Source organism: Melospiza melodia, chromosome 1, assembly GCF_035770615.1.
Source record: "Melospiza melodia melodia isolate bMelMel2 chromosome 1, bMelMel2.pri, whole genome shotgun sequence".
NCBI classification, from domain to species: Eukaryota; Metazoa; Chordata; class Aves; order Passeriformes; family Passerellidae; genus Melospiza; species Melospiza melodia.
This window is the reverse complement of record NC_086194.1, coordinates 128,333,693-128,353,615: the sequence shown is the minus strand read 5'-3', so window position 1 is coordinate 128,353,615 and position 19,923 is coordinate 128,333,693. Positions and strand designations below refer to the sequence as shown.

Sequence of the window (19,923 nt, the reverse complement as noted above, 5' to 3'; positions counted from 1 at the left end):
TTCTAATAATTTATATTTTCTGATAGAAATTGTGCTGTCTTTTGTTGGAACTGTTAGATAGAGGTCACATTCCACTATAATTCAATTCCTGAAAGTTAGAAAAAGACAGCATTCTGTCAGAGATTAAATAATCTCCAAAGCAGTTCTAATCTAACATTTTAAAGCTTTCCAAAAGCAATATAAGCCATCTCATTCTGTTATTGCTTTCTTTTATGCATTTGTTGTTTGGAGGAACCTCATGTTTGTAGCAAAATATATCCTCCTACAATAGGAAACTTTCTAGGAGGAAGAATTCATCAAGAAGTCTATTTTTGGTCACCATCCGGTTAGGAGGTGCAATGATGCATATTTCAAGCTGCTGAATATCTCTGCCAAAAAAGTTCAGATATTTTGTTTGTTTAATAACACAAGTGTAGCTGCTGCCTGAACACATGGCAGCTGTTTTGAGGGAGATTTCTAGCCTGATGGTTTCCATCAAACAGCCTGTCCTAGTGGGCACTGTTCTGAAACAGTAAAGGCTCACTCGTGAACATAAAACATGATTTGAGAAGATACAGAGCATCATGCCTTCTCTATGTGCAATGCAAAGGGATAGGAGGAGAAAGTGACATTATGCACTTGCTTCTCAGGGGGACGGTGACGAGCCTAGACAGGACTGCAGGTTTATGCACGCTTCACACTTTTTTGCCTGACAGTAGAAATGCCAGTATGAATTTGACTCCTCTCTTGCTTAACTTGCAAAATGTCAGTCAGTAGCTGCAGTGGTTTATGGAAATGAGGGTAATGTCAACTTCCTTCAGTGTTATGCTTTTCATGCTTTAAGCAAATAAGACCACTTCCATAGCTCACTTTTAGTCTGAAAAGTTTGAGGTATTTTGGATTTGAGCAATAACTCATTGTAACATGTTCCCACATGATACTGGACATGATATAGCTGTTGCCAGCAAGATCTTTTGATGAATGCTTTTAGCCCTGGATTACAGAATTACAAAGTAAGTGACTCTGGACGATCAAATAAATAGTTCTGTAGTGGGTGGTGCTCCTCTTCCTTCTCAGGTACGTGGTGTTAGTCTTACAGGTCCTACAGAATTATTTTTTTTCTTTTTAGTGGACCTTTGCTGTATCATTTTAGCCTCAAACATTAGTAGATTATGGTTGTAGAGTCCTTTAACCCTGAATTTAATTGCAGAAGATCAAGATCTTCCATGCCCTAATAAATCATGGTGGTGATACATGAATAAGGGAGAAGATTTGTGTTGGTCTAAGAGAATTTATGTAAGGCTTTGTAAATTATGTATGGAGATTCATCAAAGAATATGTAAAAATATTTCCATTCACACTTTGCATCTTAAGCCTTGGGATGTGAATCATAAAATACAGGAGAAGAAAGAAGACAAGATGTGTAGGAGGGAGTTGAAAGAGAAATGTTGGGGTTGGTAGGCTGATCTTCCTGACCAGAGTGGTTTGTGGAGAGTGGTTATCTTCCTTTTTGTCCTGCAAGATAACATCAGTTGTCAGTCTTTACTGTGGTGTAGTGTCAGTGGGGCTGGACTCACACACTGGTTCAGATTAAGGCTGGGGAAGAGAGCTCATAATATTTGTTGTTTGGGGTCTGGGTAGACTGGGAAGAACAGGAACACTTGTCTGGATGAAGCTAAAAATAAGTGGTGAGCAGGCAGGTACAGGTGCAGGTGTGTGACTGGTTTCAACAGGGCTTTTGTTCTTTCCTTTTTTTTTTTTCATGTTTATAATTACAAATCCCCTTTAAATATCCATTTCTGACCATCTTCTATGGAGTCACAGTCTTTCTACAGGCTTAAGAGAAAGTCTAGAAAGAGGCTGGTTTCCACTGCCTAAAATTAGCCTTGAGAACACCCCTTAGAGGTACTACAGTTTGTGTTCTCTCTCTATAAACTTTTGTAAGAGGGTGTGTGAAGGAAATCTAGCCAAGAATAGAAAGAGGTTTCATATTGCTAGGCTATATAAAACTGCAAAGGTTTGCCAGGTTCTTCTGTAGTTCTGGGGCTTAGTTAACCCTCTAAGTATGTCGTGTAGTTCTGTCCTGGTATAACCCCAGGCAGAAACCAAACACCACGCAGCCTACTCCACCCCAGAGCAGGATGAGGGAGATAATCAGAGAAGCAGAGGTGGGAAAACTCAAAGGTTGAGATAAAGACAGCTTAATGGGCCAGAAAAGGAAGAAAATAATAATATTGATGAAAGAAACAGAATATGCAGAAGAAGTGATGCACAATGTGATTGCTCACCCTCTGCTGACCGATGCCCAGACAGGTCCCACACAGTGGTCCCCAGCCACCTTTCCCCATGGTTTGTGTACTGAGCAGGACACCATGTGGTATGGAATGTCCCTTTGGCCCAGTGTCCTGTCTGGCTCTTCTATGAACTTCTGCCCCTGCAGCCCTCTTGCTGTCACAGCACGAGAAGCTGAAAAGTCCTTGCCTTAGTATAAACACTCCTTAGCAACAACTGAAAACTAAAAACAGTGTTTTTACAACATCATTCTCATACTGAATCCAAAACACAGCACTGTACCAGTCTCCAGGAAGAAAGTTAACTCAATCCCACCAAAAACCAAGGCAAGTTCTAGTTAACATTTTAAGATCCTTTTGAAAGACCAGTTCAGGTGCTGATCAAAAAAGTGCAGATAGTTTTCTGTGAACATAAAAGAAAAATAATGGAAAAACTACCTGCTGCATAAAATGCTGCAAGTAGAAGTGTTATATGGTGTGTTGCACCCTCTTGCAGCCATAAGACATTGAGGAAGTTTCTTTCTGTTTCATGGAGGTAAATGGCTTTTCCTTTACATGTAATATGCTTACCTGGTAAACAGGAAAATCAGAGGTTCATGGCATCAAACTCTTTTGCCTCCCTTTCCTGGGGGAGAAGGAGCAATCTCTTATTCAAGGTCCTAGATATGATGGAAGATAACATGTTCTGTCTGAGTTTGACAATGATTTCTTAAGAAAATAATAAAGAAAACTTATGCCCTAGTTCCCTGTCGTCAAAGCAGAGGTGGTGCTAGGTCGTACTTTGAAGGCTTCTTCTGGTATTAGAATCCTGTGCTGACAGAGACACAGCACTTCAGGTTCAATGAAACCTTGTGCCATGTTTGTTGTGCTTTGAGACCCTTCCTTACAAAGGCAAGAGAACATTCCTTACAGAAGGATGAAGTTCTCTTTATTCCACTCCTTCTTAGTAACTCTAAAAATCCTTGTAATTAAGAATTTAGTCCTTAGATAGAACTTTGTCTCTCCTCAAGATTTATGCTCTTGTTTCATTGCTTACAAAATTCTTTTAACCAATTCATTTGTATTATCAAAAGGCATTGTCAAGTCAGATAAAATGATTTCTTGTAAATGACAGTGGTCACTGCATTCAGGTTCAGAAGCTCTGGTTGCAAAGCAGACAGGTGTTGTATAAAATCAAAACTATAAGAATACTTCCAGATTTATCTTTGTTTAAGGTTTATAACTTATCAGTCTGTCAGTATGAGTATTTAGTTTACTGCATTTAGAAGCCAAGTCCGTTCACTGCCTCAAATTTTCTGGGTCTCTATGTTCTTTTATATTTGGCTTAATAAAACAAAATTAAAAATAAATTTAAAAAACACCCTCAATAAATATTGATTTAAAATGTTAAGTAATATTGAATATGTAATTAAAATAATAAATTAAACATTGAACTAAAAATCTTACATCTAATAAATTCACAATTTCTAAATTTGCAATAAGTATTATGTCAATATCTGCAAGGCAGTTGTATATAGCTTGAGCATTTACATATTTAAGAGCCAAATGAAGTGGGAAAATACAATTTATAGTTCACTAACCACTTAAGCTAGGAATGTATGCAAAGGTTACAGTCTTGTATTTCAGCATCCATTCCCACAAAGATGTGGTTGGAGATGTTTCAGTGTTGTTTATATTAAAGGTACTAATGCTGATCACAGTGGTCTAACCAGAAGCTGTGTTATAACCTTGGTATCTTCTTCTTTACATATCACAGATCTGTATTTTATGTTTACTTCTCAGGTTTAATGTTAATATTTAAACATTTTGCATCTGGTATATTAAAAGTCCTCATAGAGTCTGAATCTTTCTGCATATAAGTTTTTGCCGTGTTCTATTTCCCTTTTTGTTGCCTTTTATTATCAAAATCAAAGTAGATGCATTTTTGATGGGAGTTTTTTGAGTCTCATGTAAAGATTTATGGATTTGTTCATGTTTTCTACGTACTTGAGCTATAAAGTGCTCAATTGTAAGAAAGATTGTTCTAAAGACTGGAGTAAAGACAGTGGAAAAGGCAGTGAGAGAGATGATAATTTGTGTTAACACATCAATTTGACATGACTACAGATACTTCTTATTATCAAGGAAATACCATCAAAAAAAAATTGTTACATTTTCTGTGAAACATCCAACTACCACCCATAATTCTTTGAGTATTCTTTTTATCTGAGCTTGACAGATTCATTGTTTCTTTTTGTTCTCACATTTCTCTTGCAATCCCTCAGGCAGAATGCTCTTTTCTTATAATTTGAATTCCAGAAGCTATATATAATAAGGAGAAGGAAAATATTGAGAACCAATAGGCATGAATAAATAAAGGAGAGCAAGTTAGCTTAAATGCATTAACTTCCTTTGCTTTTCTTATCTGCACCCAAGAGCCTCAAACTACCTCCTTTTTGGAGGTAATGTTGTTTTGATTTATTGCTAAGATGTTCTTTTGTACCAAAAAAGACTTAAAAAACAAACGTTTACAATATAAGCTACAGTAAAAAAGGAGTCCATTTATACCAATAATCAGAGTGGGAATAAAAGTTATGCTCTTATTAGTGGTCAAAGATACAAAGCATGGCTCTTGTATGTATCCTTGTATGTATCCTCTTGTATGTAAAGTCACCATAAAGCCCTGGTTTGTTGCACAGGACAATTAATTCTGATAGTAAATCTAAGATAATACACACAAATGCACATATACACACTATACACACTATGCACACTGTTGTCTTTAACACTCTTTCTTGTCCCTTTGACGTGGATATCCAGTAGGATCTCGGGGTGCTGTGAAGAGAGTTTCTTTTTGGTTGTAGGTGAGAGATGGAAAACTTTTTGGATTTCTTTTCCAGATCATCTTGGGTTTAGCACAAATTGTTCATGGTTTATTTTCTCTACTCTGGTGCATCCATAACTTAAAACTGCTCAGTGATTTGGGGTTTTTTACTATTTTTGTGTACAAGTCATTATAGTTCATTATCTTGTCATGCTTACTGCAGGAAAGTGTTTATTCCTTATGAAGCATTAGATAGCTTCAGCCACATTTTTAACTTTTTATATACAAAAAAAAATAGCATTAGTGATGTATAATAGCATTGCAAGTGATGCAAGAGTTAGAGGCTGGCAGACAGAAGTATGCTTTGTTCCTTTTGGCTAATAATTGTAGGTTTGTTCTCCCACATCCTTGCTTTATGTATGGAGCCTGCAGAACTGTAAGATATTAAAAGGTTTAACTTCTGGTAGTTTAATGGTTGGTTGGCTGACATAAAAAAACAGAGTACACTTTGCTCATAGGTGCTATAGAAATAATGAAGTGTAAAGTATTTTTGTGACTCCTTATAAAACCAAAGAGCAGAAAACTGAGATGGAGTTATCTGCAGATGCTTTGTTATATTGTACTGCCTTCTCCATGTGTTACTGAGCTTCTCTGCAGCTTCATTGGAGCATAAATGTGAGGGTATATAGAAACAAATCAATTGCTCTTTATTCTTGCTCTTTTTGTGTCTCCAAACATAAATAATTTCTCCATTCATTACTATGGCATCTTAAAAATACATAATTTGGGTAAAACTTCTTCGTAGTGAGTCAGGCTTTCCAAGAGACTTGAGATCTAAATCATCTAAAAAATCACACCCATGTTTAAAAGAGACCTGAGAAGCAAAAGACAACAAAGTTCATGCTTGTCTATATATGGACATAAAGTTTTTTAGGTTGCTAAATTCCTAACTGGATGTTGAAACCTCAGAACACAAGTCTTCTCCTTTCTTTCCTTCATAAGATGGCAGCACAGCCCTTCCCCTCTTTGGAGAACAGTTAAGCTGTGGTATAAAAAGTGGATTTCTTAATGTTCTCTTAGCTGTTTTTCTTATTTTATTGTTCTTTTCCTACATGCTTGTTAGAATGTCTTCAACAGTCTATAGGGGATTAACTGTGTTGGAAAGTTTGCTTCTAACTTATATATACTGCTTTTAGAGCTGTATTTTTGCAGTACCTTATTTTTCAGAGTTGTTTTTTTCTAAATGTCTGTGGGTTTTGCTGTAGCAGCAGTGGAAACTCAGCTTGGAAAATTCTGTAGAACACCATAGAAGTTTGTTGAGAACACTGATTTACATATTTGATTTTCAGCAGAGTTTCAAACATTACCTGAAGGCAGGTATCAGCAACATAGATGTTGGTTCTTAAAATTTGCTTTAAAAAGTACTTTTATTCAGACTGAGTTCTACTTTCACTTGTTTGGTACACAGATTCATGGATGCTATTATGGAAAATTCCTAGAAAAGTTGAAAATCTTTGTTCTTTATGCATTTTTATTGTTATTAATGAATATAGAAATAATACAGAGGAATACTGGGAAAAATGGGAAACATGGCTGTGAATCTCAAAATGTGTGGAGAGAAGGAAATATACAGGAGAAAAATAGCTGCAGCTATGACTAATTAAGTTAGTAATCAATGTTACTTTAATAAACATTTTCAAAATATATATAGTCCATGACATGACCTTCATATTTTGCAGTAAACAATGATTTAAACTAAAGTGTGTTTCAAAGCATGTCTTAAAACTTGTATATTTCTAGAGTCCTGCAGAGATAAAAATCTTTTTTTCAATTATTTTACCATGTGGAAGAGTTCTGTTACAGCCCTCTACCTGTTAATAACAAATGTTTATGGGTTGGAATATAATCATCAGCTCAGACTGCAATTATTCTGCTATGAACAGTTGTACATGGCCATCAGAGCTCAAATGCTGTATCTCAAGGCCAGATCTCTTGAGCCAGTGGAACGGAGGTTTTTTGGATGGGAAATACACAGGGATGCTGTCAGGTGGAACCAGAGTGGAATTCAAGTGGAAGGGGTTTTCCACTTGAGAAAACATGTTTCGTGAGGGATGAAGATAACAAAGGTTAAGAAGGACAAACTGTATTTTAGATAACTCATTTTCAATTAGAAGTAGAAGAAAAGAAACACTTCTCAAACTTGGAGCATGCCAAGATATCTGGGTGTTGCTGTAAGATGGGCATGGACTGTAGCTCTGGAAAATACACTGGTAGTATTAACTAAAAATCTTACTTCTGTTATAGAAAACTGGGACTTTTTGAGGTGCTGAGCTGCATGCACAAAGCTAGCAAGACAGGAGGTGTTGAGGCTCCTGTATATCCAAGGAAAGAACAAAAGGAATAGATCTGAAATGTACTACAGGAGAAAGGAGAATGCGTTAAACAAAGCCTACCCACAAGGAAAGGGCTTGTGTGTGAAGACTGAATGCATTGCCACAGGAAGCAGAATTATGTTTGATTGGTTAAAGGAGGAGTAAAAAGAGCATCAAAGGTGGAAAGATGTCTCTATGATGCCTGTGAAACAAAAGCTGTTCTTAGCACTTAGGAAAAAGGAAGATGTAATTTTTAGCTGAACAGCAAAAAGTTGAATGTCAATTGTAAGGTGAAAAGGGTGTCATGAAAATAAGGCATCCTTACTTGTGTGGAGAACCTCAATGCAGTAGGTGTTAGCACAGACCTGAGTCCTTGCAGGTAGGATGTTAAATTGTAGAAATGATCACTAAAACTGCATGCTCAGCATAGTGTTGTAAGCAGCTGAGTGTGGGAGTTAAAAGGTCTGGTTGTTAAAAATATGAGCAGTAGGAAGATTACTCATTAATCCCTTAATAATTCATCTCATTAGGTGAAACAGCAGGTGTGGTGTGTTCAGGTTCTCAAAGAACTACCTGCTCATTAGGAAATTAATTTCAGTTAGCTTTAAATCACTCTCACATGCACTTGATTGAGGGATACTTTTTGGAGAAGCCCCTGGCCATAAATTGAGCAGTTCTGGAGGGATACAGAAGTTACCACAATGTGTTCATGGACTACAGAAGACTCCATGTGACACTGCCTACACAGCACTTCACTGGCATGGTCCCCATGGAGGGCATTGAAGGGTGGGAAGTTACCTTCTGGTGGGGAGGAAACTCTCCACTGCTTTCTCCCTGTTGTATTTGGGGATGCTGAGCTGCAGCAAAGGTACCCTCAACTACATCTGCCCTGCATGCTTTAATTAGGGTGCCTAACATCAGGATGCTACCCTGTTGACATTGCTGCTTCTTGACTAACTGATGGTTCTTGGTTTCACAGCACCTGCTCGTTGAAGTGCTCGTGTCATCTCAGTCTCTGCCACCCTAACATCTTACTGATGAAACAGCTCCCACAGCTGTAAGATGGCATGGTAGCAAAAACCCCTAAATTTAGGGAACAAGATAAAAAAATCTGCATACAAAATCCTAGGGTTCCATTCTCCAAACTACTAAATCCTTTCCAATAAATGCTATGTTTAGCTTTTCCCACACAGGAAGCAGAGTTGTGATATTTTCTTGGTCCCCCGTGGCCGAGAATGAATCTGACTCCATGTCCTTAGAAGGCTAATTTATTATTTTATGATATTATATTAAAGAATACTATGCTAAAACTATGCTAAAGAGGAGAGAAAGGATACAGACAGAAGGCTACAAAGAATGATAATGAATCTCGTGACTCTCTCTCCAGAGTCTAACATAGCCTGACCATGATTGGTCATTAAGTTAAAACAATTGACATGAAACCAATCAAAGAACCACCTGTTGGATAAACAATCTCCAAACCACATTCCAAAGCAGGAAAACACAGGAGAAGCAAATGAGATAATATTGTTTTTCTCTGAGGCCTCTCAGCTTCCCAGGAGAAGAATCCTGGGCAAAGAGGATTTTTCAGAAAATATGATGGTGGCACAGGGTGCTACTGAAGTGGGGGCGGAGCAGCCTCTAACTTAACATTGTAAAACTTTGAAAAGTTTTACCCTGGATCCAGGCTGGTTGCCCTCTATACCAGCAAGAATTATTCATTGGCTTTGAAACACCAGCTGACCTGTCCTGTATATCTGGTGGGAAAAACAAAGGTGTCAATTCAGAAAAAGAAGGCCAAGCCAAAAAATAAGGATAACATATCAAGTAGTTTTCTCAAAGTGTGAGTGGAAACTCAGGAAAAGAGTATGAAATTAAATGTTAGGTCTGTTATCTATGCTGTAAGGGTCTCCCTCAGCAGTACAGAAGTGCAGAATTTGTTCCTATTACATGAGTTGAGGAATCAGGACATGTGGACAAGTATGTTTCACACCATAAGTGTGGCAGTAGTGGTTATCAGAACACCAGGCACAGCACAATTTTAAAATTGTTTATTTCTTTATTTTTTTTCCTTCTGGTGAGATGTAATTGCCATATTACGTTTGTTGCCAACTTCAAAACACATTCACAGCTATCCTTTTTAACTCCTTCAAGTGGGATATTTTGTTACACTTGTTCTTTATAAAGTAGTAAGCTAAAAATGATGCTTTTTTGTAACTGTAGCCCATTTCAAGAAAGGATGTTTTGGTTTGGTTTTGTTTTGGTTTTTTTTAATTCCCGTACCCAGCTAAAATCTGAATTAAAAGGGAAAAAATAACTTGGGTAGCAATCTGGAGTTAGTACTGCTACAAAGCATTATTAAAGCAAAACTACCAAACCAAAACACATAGTTTTGTAAAATTAGAGTGGTACCACATTTGTCATGGGTGTTTTTCTCTCTCTGAAGAAGAGCTTGGTCTTTTAAATGAAGCTGAACCTTATCTTCCTAGAATAAATTTTTTAAAATTGCCACAGTGTCAGAACAATTTATTTGTAAGATTTTAAGCAAAATAGATTTTCATTGCAGAAATCGCTGTTTGGTGCAACACTTACCATAAAAAAACAGTGACAGAGGTACAGGTCCTGGATCTTATGATGATAGCAGCAGCACTAGCTTTTTCCTCAGCATTGCCTGTTTGGCTTCATCTCAGCCTTCTAACAGGAAAACATGACTGCATTTAGGAATCTTAGACCAGAATTGGTGTTGGAAATGTACCTGCTGGCCTTTAGGTTTGTTTTGGGCAGCGTTTTATTGTCTTTGTCCATAAAGAATAAATTGAATATTGATTAAAACAAATTTTTTTAAACTAACCAGTACATACTTCAAACCCCAATGCCACAGATGCCACTTTGAAAAAAAATCTCTTCCTATGGACTTTAAAATCCCATGCTTAGTACTTCTGAAAATGCTGAATGCAAACTTTTCTATGCCTATAATGTTAGTGCAGAAATGAAAGTTAATTGGAAATAATGTCTCTAATAAAGGAAACTAAAAAATCACTTACTCTTCTACAGAGCAGAAGACATTTTTGTAGTCTTTTTTGCTGACATATCAATGCCCTGCAATAATGCCTTCCAGAGGTATTTTGCATCTATTTTTCACATGAAAAATCAGGAAGAGCATTATTTGCAGTTGTTACTTGGAAAGCACCAATGTAGCAGGAGTTAGAAAAGGAATCCAGCGAATTTCACTGCTGGTCTGTGAAAGTAATTTTTTGTTTTCCTAACTCTGTAAAGGGTGAAGACAACTTTCATTATTGCACCCATGTGTGTTTCTGGTGATAACCAGAATCCAAGCCAGGAATCTGTATTGAATACTCTGTAGCACTGCTTACTGTCATTTTGTCAAAGTGCTATGTTGGCTTGCAGGTCCAACTTCAGAAAAAGGCTTACTTTCCCCAGAAACAGAGAGGATTTGCCAGTCTATTATGGTATTCAGAATTTTTGCATTTCAACACAATGGATGGATTAAGAAGTTATGGGGCCACCATCCTGAGTAGGTGCTGCTGCTTATATGTTTTTAAGGGCTACAACCCAAATTTCCAAATGAGTGTGTGCACCAGATATTGATACTCTCAAAGTGGATGCTTTCTGTCTTCAGTAATGGAAAGGGATCCTACAGAGAATTAAAATGAGTATCAGTATTCCAAAATACTTGGAAAGTCATTCAAGAACGTCCAGGTTTTTTTTTTAGACAAGCTGGAGCAGAGTGAAAGGGAAACAATTTGGACTGTTTTGCTTTAGTTCCCTAACATGATTAAAGCTGTAACATAGGCAAGGGCTTTTGCAGATTTTTAAATGAGACAGCTGGTTGTATAGGGACATTGAGAGAGTCAGAGAAGGTCATCCTGCCGTCTTGGAGTAAAATTTTACATGGCCTTGTCTTTGCGAGGATTTTCCTTCATGTTTTCCAATTCCACTGAGCGACTGCTGTTCACTGGGTTAAAAGAGCCATTTAAGTCACATCTCACTCTTAGGCTGCTCTGTCTCTTGTTGCACAGAACTTTGTAACATGTAACTTAAGCCCCGGTCAAGTGCTTGGTAACTCTTCCTAGATGTGGCAGATATGAATGGATATGAATCTTTATGCAGAAATGTGAATCTTCACATAAGCTAGAACAAAAATCCTTATAAATAATATGCTAATTTATATGGGCATATATAGTATTTTTCTTTACTTTGTGTGTAATTCATACATTTCTGTTTATTTCATTGAGTATTAGATAATGCTCTCATTGCAAAATTATTTCTATTTAACACATTGTATGTCTTTAAAGCTCTTCCAACAGCTATGCGGCTGAACACTAAACCAGTTTTAATTCTTATTGTGCATCAGTTATCTAAAAGGTTCATGTGCATCAGTTATCTCAAAGTTTCATGTTAAAATGAAGCTCTCCTATGCAAACTGTAGACTATACTGGGGTTTTTAAAATTATTTTTCTTATTAATGCGTATTCTGTTATGAGAGCCTTGGTTTTATTTTATTTTTTTAGGCAGCCTCTGCAAGGTAGTTTTCTTGTCTCACATCTGTGTGTTCCTCATGGCACTTTATAACAAAGAGAAACATTAAGCTTAAATGAACATCTCCAGGTAGCCTAGCAACAGGATATGATTAATAATACCTTTCACCTAACTGTATGCAGATAAATGTCTGAAAGTGAAAGCAAATTCAGAATTGGCTGGCCAGAGCCTGGCAGTGCAGTGAGAGAGAAAAGGCAATATGATAATATCTTGTGATCTCTGTTGAAAAAAGGAGAGAAAGTAAAAGATATATTTAGTGGGTTATATCTGCCTTATGTAGTAAAATACAGAGCATAATGGATTTTGTTAATAATAATTGAATGGTGTACAAAGAAAAAGTATAAATGCCCTTGCTTCTCATTATTGGTTATCAGCACTAATTCACCAGCCATGCTTTTTTATATGTGAGAGATCAGAAACAATCAGGAGTAATTACTGGGCCATCACAGCTAAAATGAAATGTAGTATAAATGAAATGTAGTATAATTTAATATAGAGTTAATGGCTTTATCGAACCATACCAAGATTTTTGGGCCTGAAATGCACTTCTGTATTGAGTGCTGTATTTAAAAATATCCAAAACACTGGATATGGCATTAAGCTTGTAATTACAGTTTTCTAGCAGAGAAAAGAAGGAGAAGCTGCAACAGATGCTTTGTCTTAAATGGCACTGCATTTTTAGCTTTTCCTTAAAATTTCATGTATGCATATAGACAAAAATAAGAACTGAATTTTCTCTATGCATATTTGAATGTTATGTATTTATAAAATGTTGGAGACATTTACTTTTCAAGCACTCAAAAGGTGTTAGAGTATGACTTGGCCACACAAGCTTAATTCTTTCACATTTTGTATTCATTCAGTATAAAGAAGAGGCACTGTGGGAGTAGAGCGAATATGAGATTCATTGTATGCTCATTTTATAATAGTGGGAAATTGCTGTTTGTATAGGAATAAAATGGAGTAATGTATTTGTGTGCTGAATGTAGAAGAACTAGTTATCTTGAGACAATCCCATGGACTGGCATAATGTCATAAACATTTTCCTTTGGAGATGAAACAGCCTATTACAATGCAGAAGCACAGATTTCTGTCCTGTGCTTTAAAACCTGCCGAACCTGCCTTTTCTCAGTTTTCAAATTACCTAATTATACCGGTCATGCCCTGTCTCCTATGTGAAATCCATAGAGATCTTTATTCCCAGTCATCAGAAGGTAAGTATTTATATTTGCTGCTCAGTGACAATGTGAACCTTTCAGAGTGTTGCAGAAGTTGTAGGGGAGGGGCTGTGAAAGGTTAGCTGCTGATTGTGCTCCTTGTAGCTGTCCTGATGCATTTTCATGGGCTAACATCCATCAGCAAACATTTTGGTTTTCACTTATTTTTTCCTTTACACAGCCTAATGCTTTAGTGTCTGGTAGTATTCCAGGTTTTGTTGCCAAAACAGAGAGGGCAGATTTTTGCATTTAATAGGCAATTCCCCGGTTTGTTCACAGTTGGTAGCCTACTGTTAAAGTGTGGTGGGTGTTTTGATTTAGCAAGGATGTCTGTTTAAGTCCAGACTCCTTTCAAAAGAAAATTTGCTTTTGTTTTGCTAAACACTGCTTTTTTCTCTAACCACTGCCACCTGAACTTACCACACAAAGATCTTAGTGTAGGTGTGTTATGGCATTTTATGGTGTTGCAGGGGTTCTCTGACTCATCCTTCTGAGGCTTGTCCCTCATTACCTGCTGCAACATATCCCTCCTGCAACATATCAGGCCTCAGTATTTGGCTTTGGCTAGAGCTGAGATTATTCTCCGTTGGAAAACTGCTTCTGTAAGAGTCCCCCTGCCTCCTTTCTCCTCAGTCATCACCTGGATTGGTCCCACCTGCTACATCTCCTCTTAACCCTTGTGAATAGATCACTTAGTGGGATGACACAAGCATAAAAACATGCCTTTAGTTTTCTTTTTTTTGTTTAGATAAGCACCAAACCCATCATTTTTGAGAGATGCCTCTAACATGTCTCTCTAGTATTAGTTGAAAGAGTTTCTGTTTAGGAAACAAATGCCATCCTTACTCTTGAGATCCAAGATTCCTCATTTTGAAATCACCATAAGTTGTGCCACTGATTTACCTGAGATTTACCCGTGGGTGCTCTTTAATTCTAGTTTTGCTGAATGAAAACTCTGAACTGTCTGCTTGCAACCTATCCTAACTAACTGGTTATGCAAACAGCTTTTGGTGCCTTTACTTCTTTAAAAGTGCATTCAGCAAAGAAGGTTCACAGAACTAGTTTGACTGGTATCTGGGATAATTATTTATTTTCTGAGAATTACAATTTCTAATCAGTATAAGATATTCATGCAGCTGTTTCTCAGCTTTACTGACCCTCTAGCTTGAGTCAGCTGTGCTTGCTTTAGGTCTTTTGCCCTTAAATACATTTTTTAGGTTTTTGGTTGAAAATGACCCAGTATGAAAAGAGTGAAAATAAAATGCCCCTTTCATCCTGCGCTGCAGTTTTAGCCTATCATTTATTTATGTGATATCACATTTTTAGCTCAAATAAGAGGGACTTTCATAGGAGTTCTGTAAACTTAAATGAGTTCAGAAGTGATTGTTTTCAGGCAAACTTCATTTTCCAACCAGTCAATTTTAAAATGGAGTATAAGTAACAAAACAGCTGTGCACTGCAATTTTGCAAATGCATAAGATTTTTTTTGTATAATGCAGCTCTGAAACATAGTACATCTAAGCAAGCAAAAGAGTTCTGCAATTAAAAATTACTATTGTTTAAAAAAAGATATATAGCTGCACACTGACTAAAGCCAGATTTGAAATTTTTTATGCATGGTTCTTCTCCAGAAGCAGTTGTATTTGTAAAGCTGGGTACAATAACAATAAATGAGAGTGTAATTAAATTCTATGCCCTCTGAATAATTAGTAATTAAATAGTGCTCACATGTTCATTACACATTACCTAGTTGAAATCTTCAGAAGTCATGTATGACCTGGAATGTCTGCGTATCTTTTGTAACTCACCTGAGAAAGTGCTGTAAACCTTACTTGCATTTTGAGGCACAGTGATGTGTGTGAAGCTGCATCCTTTACCTCTTTTTGTATGAATCATTTGTATGAGTCTTTTTCTCTTACAGAACTGAGAAGAGTAAGGAGACCTATTTGGCTGAGAAGTGCTGAGGGAATTATGAGTGGGATTTCTTGCATTATCAGTGCGTGTATGTGTGTTTGGCCCTCTCTGCCCTCTGCCTCAGCTGCCAAAACACATTACAGTGTGTATCTCTGACTAAGCACTGAAGTGCTCTGTACTTCCATGAGTGAAAGAGGTATCTCTGCGTTTCAATTAGCAGCTGCTGTGTTGCAAAATGCCCTCAAGATCCCCAGGCTGGGGAAGGAATTGCACCAGCACTTCCTAAATTGCTTGTTACCTGTTAGCATGACTCCACAGGCCATGTGTCTTAAATAGCAGGAAACAGAATTAGAGCTGCTTCTCTCTTTAAAATCTGTTCAAGGGTCTCCTGATCTATTTGGTGCTGTAACACTCATGATGCAATCATTAATCTCACTATTTTCATTCTTATGGAGGTCAATGACATTCACAGAAGTCTGAGCAAATCCATTTTGTTCACTGAACCCTATTCTACATATCCACAGTGTTCCTGGATGGCCTCACAGAATCTTGTTTCACAGATGTCTGAAAGGTTGAATGTTTTTTTCTTTTCCCTTGGAATAGGCAGAAGTGGCTTATTTAATAAAACAAAAGGGAAGGGAAAAAAGGAGAGTAAACACAGTGATTCAAATTGCTTCTGCATCCAATTGAGGCTGAACATTCCTGTTCCTCTTTTGTCACTGCTGGTCCATCAGCATTTGCTTTAATATTCCTGATTTCAACTGTGCCCACACTGTATTCCCTTTTATTTGGGTGCATTTTCTTCTGGAGTAGTCTCTATCACTATTATTTTTAACATGAATTTTTTAATGTCTTATTATTAAGAATCACATCTCTTTAGACTTTTCCTGTTCACTTTTCCTTCTCCTTTTACCGTCCCTACTGTGTTCATGCTTTTCTTTTGCTGAACACTTTCAGATATTTCCTGTTGTTTCTGAAAATCCAGCTTTAGGTCAGGGACTCTAACTGACCTATGACAGTATCTATCACCTTCCCACTACTTAGAGGAGAAGCTACTTTTCCATGTGAAACTGAATTGGCAGATGTTGTTACCCTTTCAGCTGCTAACTATTTATTTATTTTATTTATTTTTCCTTTCCCTCTTGTGAAGTAGCATCATGGCATTATAGTGCAGTAATGGTGGGTTGGTTTTGTCTTGGACTATTGGAATGGGTTTGGGAATTTGAGCAAGGTTAGTTTTGTGGGTGTTTTTTCTGAGGTAGCTTGTGTTTTGCTGGCTTGAGGAAAATATACCTAAGGAAAAATGTTGTAGGGACACTCGGTAAGTCTCAGTGTGTAATGGGACTTGAAAAAGGAACATATAAAAAAATACATATTAAACAAAAGCATATAAAAATGCAGTTCCTAGTTATCACACCCAAAGTTTTTGTGGACAAAATTGACTTGACTATTTAAAACAGAGTTTGCAGTTCCTTTACTTTTGATTTTTTGGTAAGTAAAGAACCTCTACTTGATCTGCAGTGTACTGACTAACATCTCAAACCATTTTTACAATTTGCTGGCGCAGAGGACAAGTCTGTGCATGTCAGCTTAGTAGTAGCAAGGGGAGAGTATAGCCTCTTACAAAAGATCCTCCAGGGAATGGGAAAAAACGAAGCTCGGGAACCAAATAGCAAATAATAAAGAGAATGAAGAATACAAATGAATGCTTATCAAGCAGCATAACAAAAAAAAAGCACAAACCTTGTGCAAAGCCAGGTTTGGAACTCAGACCCCCTCAGTGGCACCAATATCTTATATTCTTGCTTCCTCCACCTGCAGGATGTAGGCCCTCAGAGCTGAAAAATGAGGCTTGTGATTTACTGTGGCTGATTGTTTTTTCCTTCTGTGAAACTTTTGCTTAGCTTGTGAACCTTGAGTAGACCCTGAAGTCAAGAGGGACTTTTCATGTGGTTAAAGCTAAGGGAGTGCTGAAGTGCTCTGGCTGGCTGATTTGTAGTGCTGGCTGCAGAACTGAATTTTAGCACACACACTTCATTGTGGTCAGAAGAGGCAGATTTAGGATCAAAATTTGCTATACCTTGTGTTCTATTTCTGTTCCTAATTCATTTGTGTTTCTACTTCTTTCCACAAACCTTATCCTTACTGTGCACATGTTTCTTTTTCCGTGTCAGGGTCCATTTTTGAGAGTGTTTTGTGATTATAACTGGAAGAGCCAGTGAAATTAGAACCATAAAAAGTGGGCAAATGATAAGTGCATTGCAGGGTTGAGTAAAGAAGATTATTTTCCTCAGCTTTAATAATGGAACCATAAGCAATAAGACAAATAGGCTTAGAGAGGATAAATCTAGCCAGATTGCTTTTTTTACCTTTCTGATAAGATTACAAAATAAGCAGATGAAAGGCAAGTGGTATAATACATGCATTTTAGTAAACCTTTTGATACCATCTTGCCAAAGCATACACAAATAACTAATACATGTTGGCGTGGATAGAAACATGATCATACAGACTGTAGATGAGTTGAAGGACTATAAATAATGAGCAGTGATGACTGGTGATGAATTGAGGCAGGGTGAATTGTATTAATGAGGCTCTGCAGAGGTCAGGACTTATGCTCAAGTTTTTATTCTTTAACATCTTTATTAGAGCATCTTTTCAGCCTGCTGTTGATTTCCCCCTTGCCAAAAATGAGTGAGGCAGATAAGTAAAATATTGATACCTAGTAGGATGACCTCAGACAGAAGACAAAAAATTAATATTTATTAGAAATGCTTAGACCTTAAAAGTAGTGAAGCTAAAGAGCCCTTTCTTTCAAAATTATTATTTCAAGAGAAAAGACTTAATTTGCCCTAGTGCTGACAACCACAGAAAGGTTAAATGAAACTGGGTGACTGAGGAGTAGCAGCAGTGTTCAGCTGGATTTCAGGAATCCTTAACTTAAAGGGAGTTTATTTTTCTGTCAAAGATGTATTTCAAGCTGTGGAATGATTTCCTAAAGAGAGCTCCTTAAAGCTCTGCTGCTTGAAGCATCACGTTGTGTACTGGGGGAAAGAAGCAACATAATGTGCCATTTAAAGAAAGATAGTGTGAGAAATTTCTGTCCCTGTAGTCTTTTTCTACAGGTTTGAACCCCAGATAGCTGCCCAACAGAGTCTTATATGTAGCAAATGGTACCCCCACCCCAAGTGGTCCTGCCCTTCCAATGGACTCTGAGGCCTCTGGGTGTGACACCCTATAGCAGAGCCAGGCATTTGGGGGTCATTCCCTGGTGTTTACACCTTCTTTCTTGTAGACATGGGATGAAACAGAAAATGGCAGCACGCAGTCAGTATTTCATACATGCTGTCTGCAGCAAGGCAGAAGTGCTCAGCTTTGATGACCAGGGAGTAGTGCAGCCTGAGTAACCAGGTTTGGAGTGTTGTTGCTCAAAGATGTTGACAACAAAAATGCAGCAGGATGTCTAAGAAGTGAGCCTGTACTAAAGGCCATCAAAGCAGCCAGAAATGGATTAGGCCTGCTACAAATTCTTTTGTCAAGTTATTTTCAGTGAAATATGCATTTCTTGTAGAAGCCAGAATTGCTGGAAAAACTTTTGGGGTTCTTTTGACAGATTGCCACCAAGTGTTGAAATAACGGTTTCAGCTTTTCTGAACTTGTTTGTATCTCCAAACTATTGCAATGCATGACTTAAGATGAACACAAAATGGTGTGTTACAAGTTGTCTACATAAAAGTCTGTGTGAATCATTCAATGGTACAATAATCACTGTTAGCATTTTTCACCTAAATCTATGCAATGAAAGGTCATCACTTGTATCTAAATAACTGTATGAAACTGCAGCTGATGTGTCATGAAATAACAGAAATTAAAATTTACAATAAAAATGTTCATAAAGTTGTTGCATGGGATGCTGTGGAAATACACTTTTTAAAATTTCTTCTTATTTTCTGTGCCCAGAAACCAATGTGTTTTAAGTTGCCTCTGTGGATGAAATAGTGCATTTCAACTAGTTCTGAAATTACTGTTTTACTTACATGGGCCTATAGACTATCTTCTCTATGGATTGGGAATTAAATAAAGATATCAAAGGACATAACAATAGCAATATTTTATCCTGAATTTACAAGAAGAAAAAAAAGGCAAGCCAGTTGCTGCAGAAATCAGAACTCATAAAGGCAGGCTTTCAATTCCCTAAGCTTCTTGTGGAAGTGCTATGTTTATTATTACGAAATTCATCAAACTAATTCAGTTATCCATTTCTTGTGGCAGTTGTGATATGTATATCAGCCTGAATAACAAATGCGAATTCTGTGTGCTGGCAGTAAGCAATTAATAGCACTTCTGTACTAAAAGTTTGGGAAACATGGTTGATAACTTTTCTCTAATGATGAAATGTTGCAGGTTCTTTCTGCCACTTCTCGTAATTAAGCCTGTGTGAGATGTAATTAAGCCCCATTATATGTGTCTCGTGCTGCTGCTGCTGCTTGTCTTCTTAAATCTAAATCCAAGCTAAAAGAAAAACAAAACTGTTTTCCTCCACATTTTTTAGGTTCAGTTGGAGCAGACTTAGCATAAATGATAATGAAATTAATCAGATGTGAAAATATATATCTTTAGTCTTGTGTGTAGCTTGAATTTAGAAAAAGGGAAAAATACCATTAGTAAATGATGGGAATTGCATACAGATTGTGCATCACGGTGATGCCACAAGGAAACTAAATTATTAGTTTGAAAGACTGGCAGGCGGTGGCAACTGGGTTGTATTTGAAGTGTATCTGGTAGTA

General features: G+C 37.2%; 1 protein-coding gene and 1 long non-coding RNA gene across 11 annotated transcripts in view; one reads left to right on the top strand and one right to left on the bottom strand.

Moving 5' to 3' along the window:
- The window catches only part of CHST9 (carbohydrate sulfotransferase 9), an 87,538-nt gene that overhangs the window by 24,336 nt on the left and 43,279 nt on the right, over positions 1-19,923 (top strand). The gene's annotated exons all lie outside the window — the stretch shown is intronic.
- The window catches only part of LOC134424266 (uncharacterized), an 84,908-nt gene that overhangs the window by 22,774 nt on the left and 42,211 nt on the right, over positions 1-19,923 (bottom strand). Inside the window, exon 3 of one of the 2 annotated variants that reach the window (XR_010029385.1) lies at positions 10,106-10,136. The exons of the other annotated variant lie outside the window; for it this stretch is intronic. This is a non-coding gene — a long non-coding RNA (uncharacterized LOC134424266). Of the gene's footprint in view, positions 1-10,105; positions 10,137-19,923 lie in introns of those variants that run through there. 2 annotated transcript variants of the gene reach the window in all.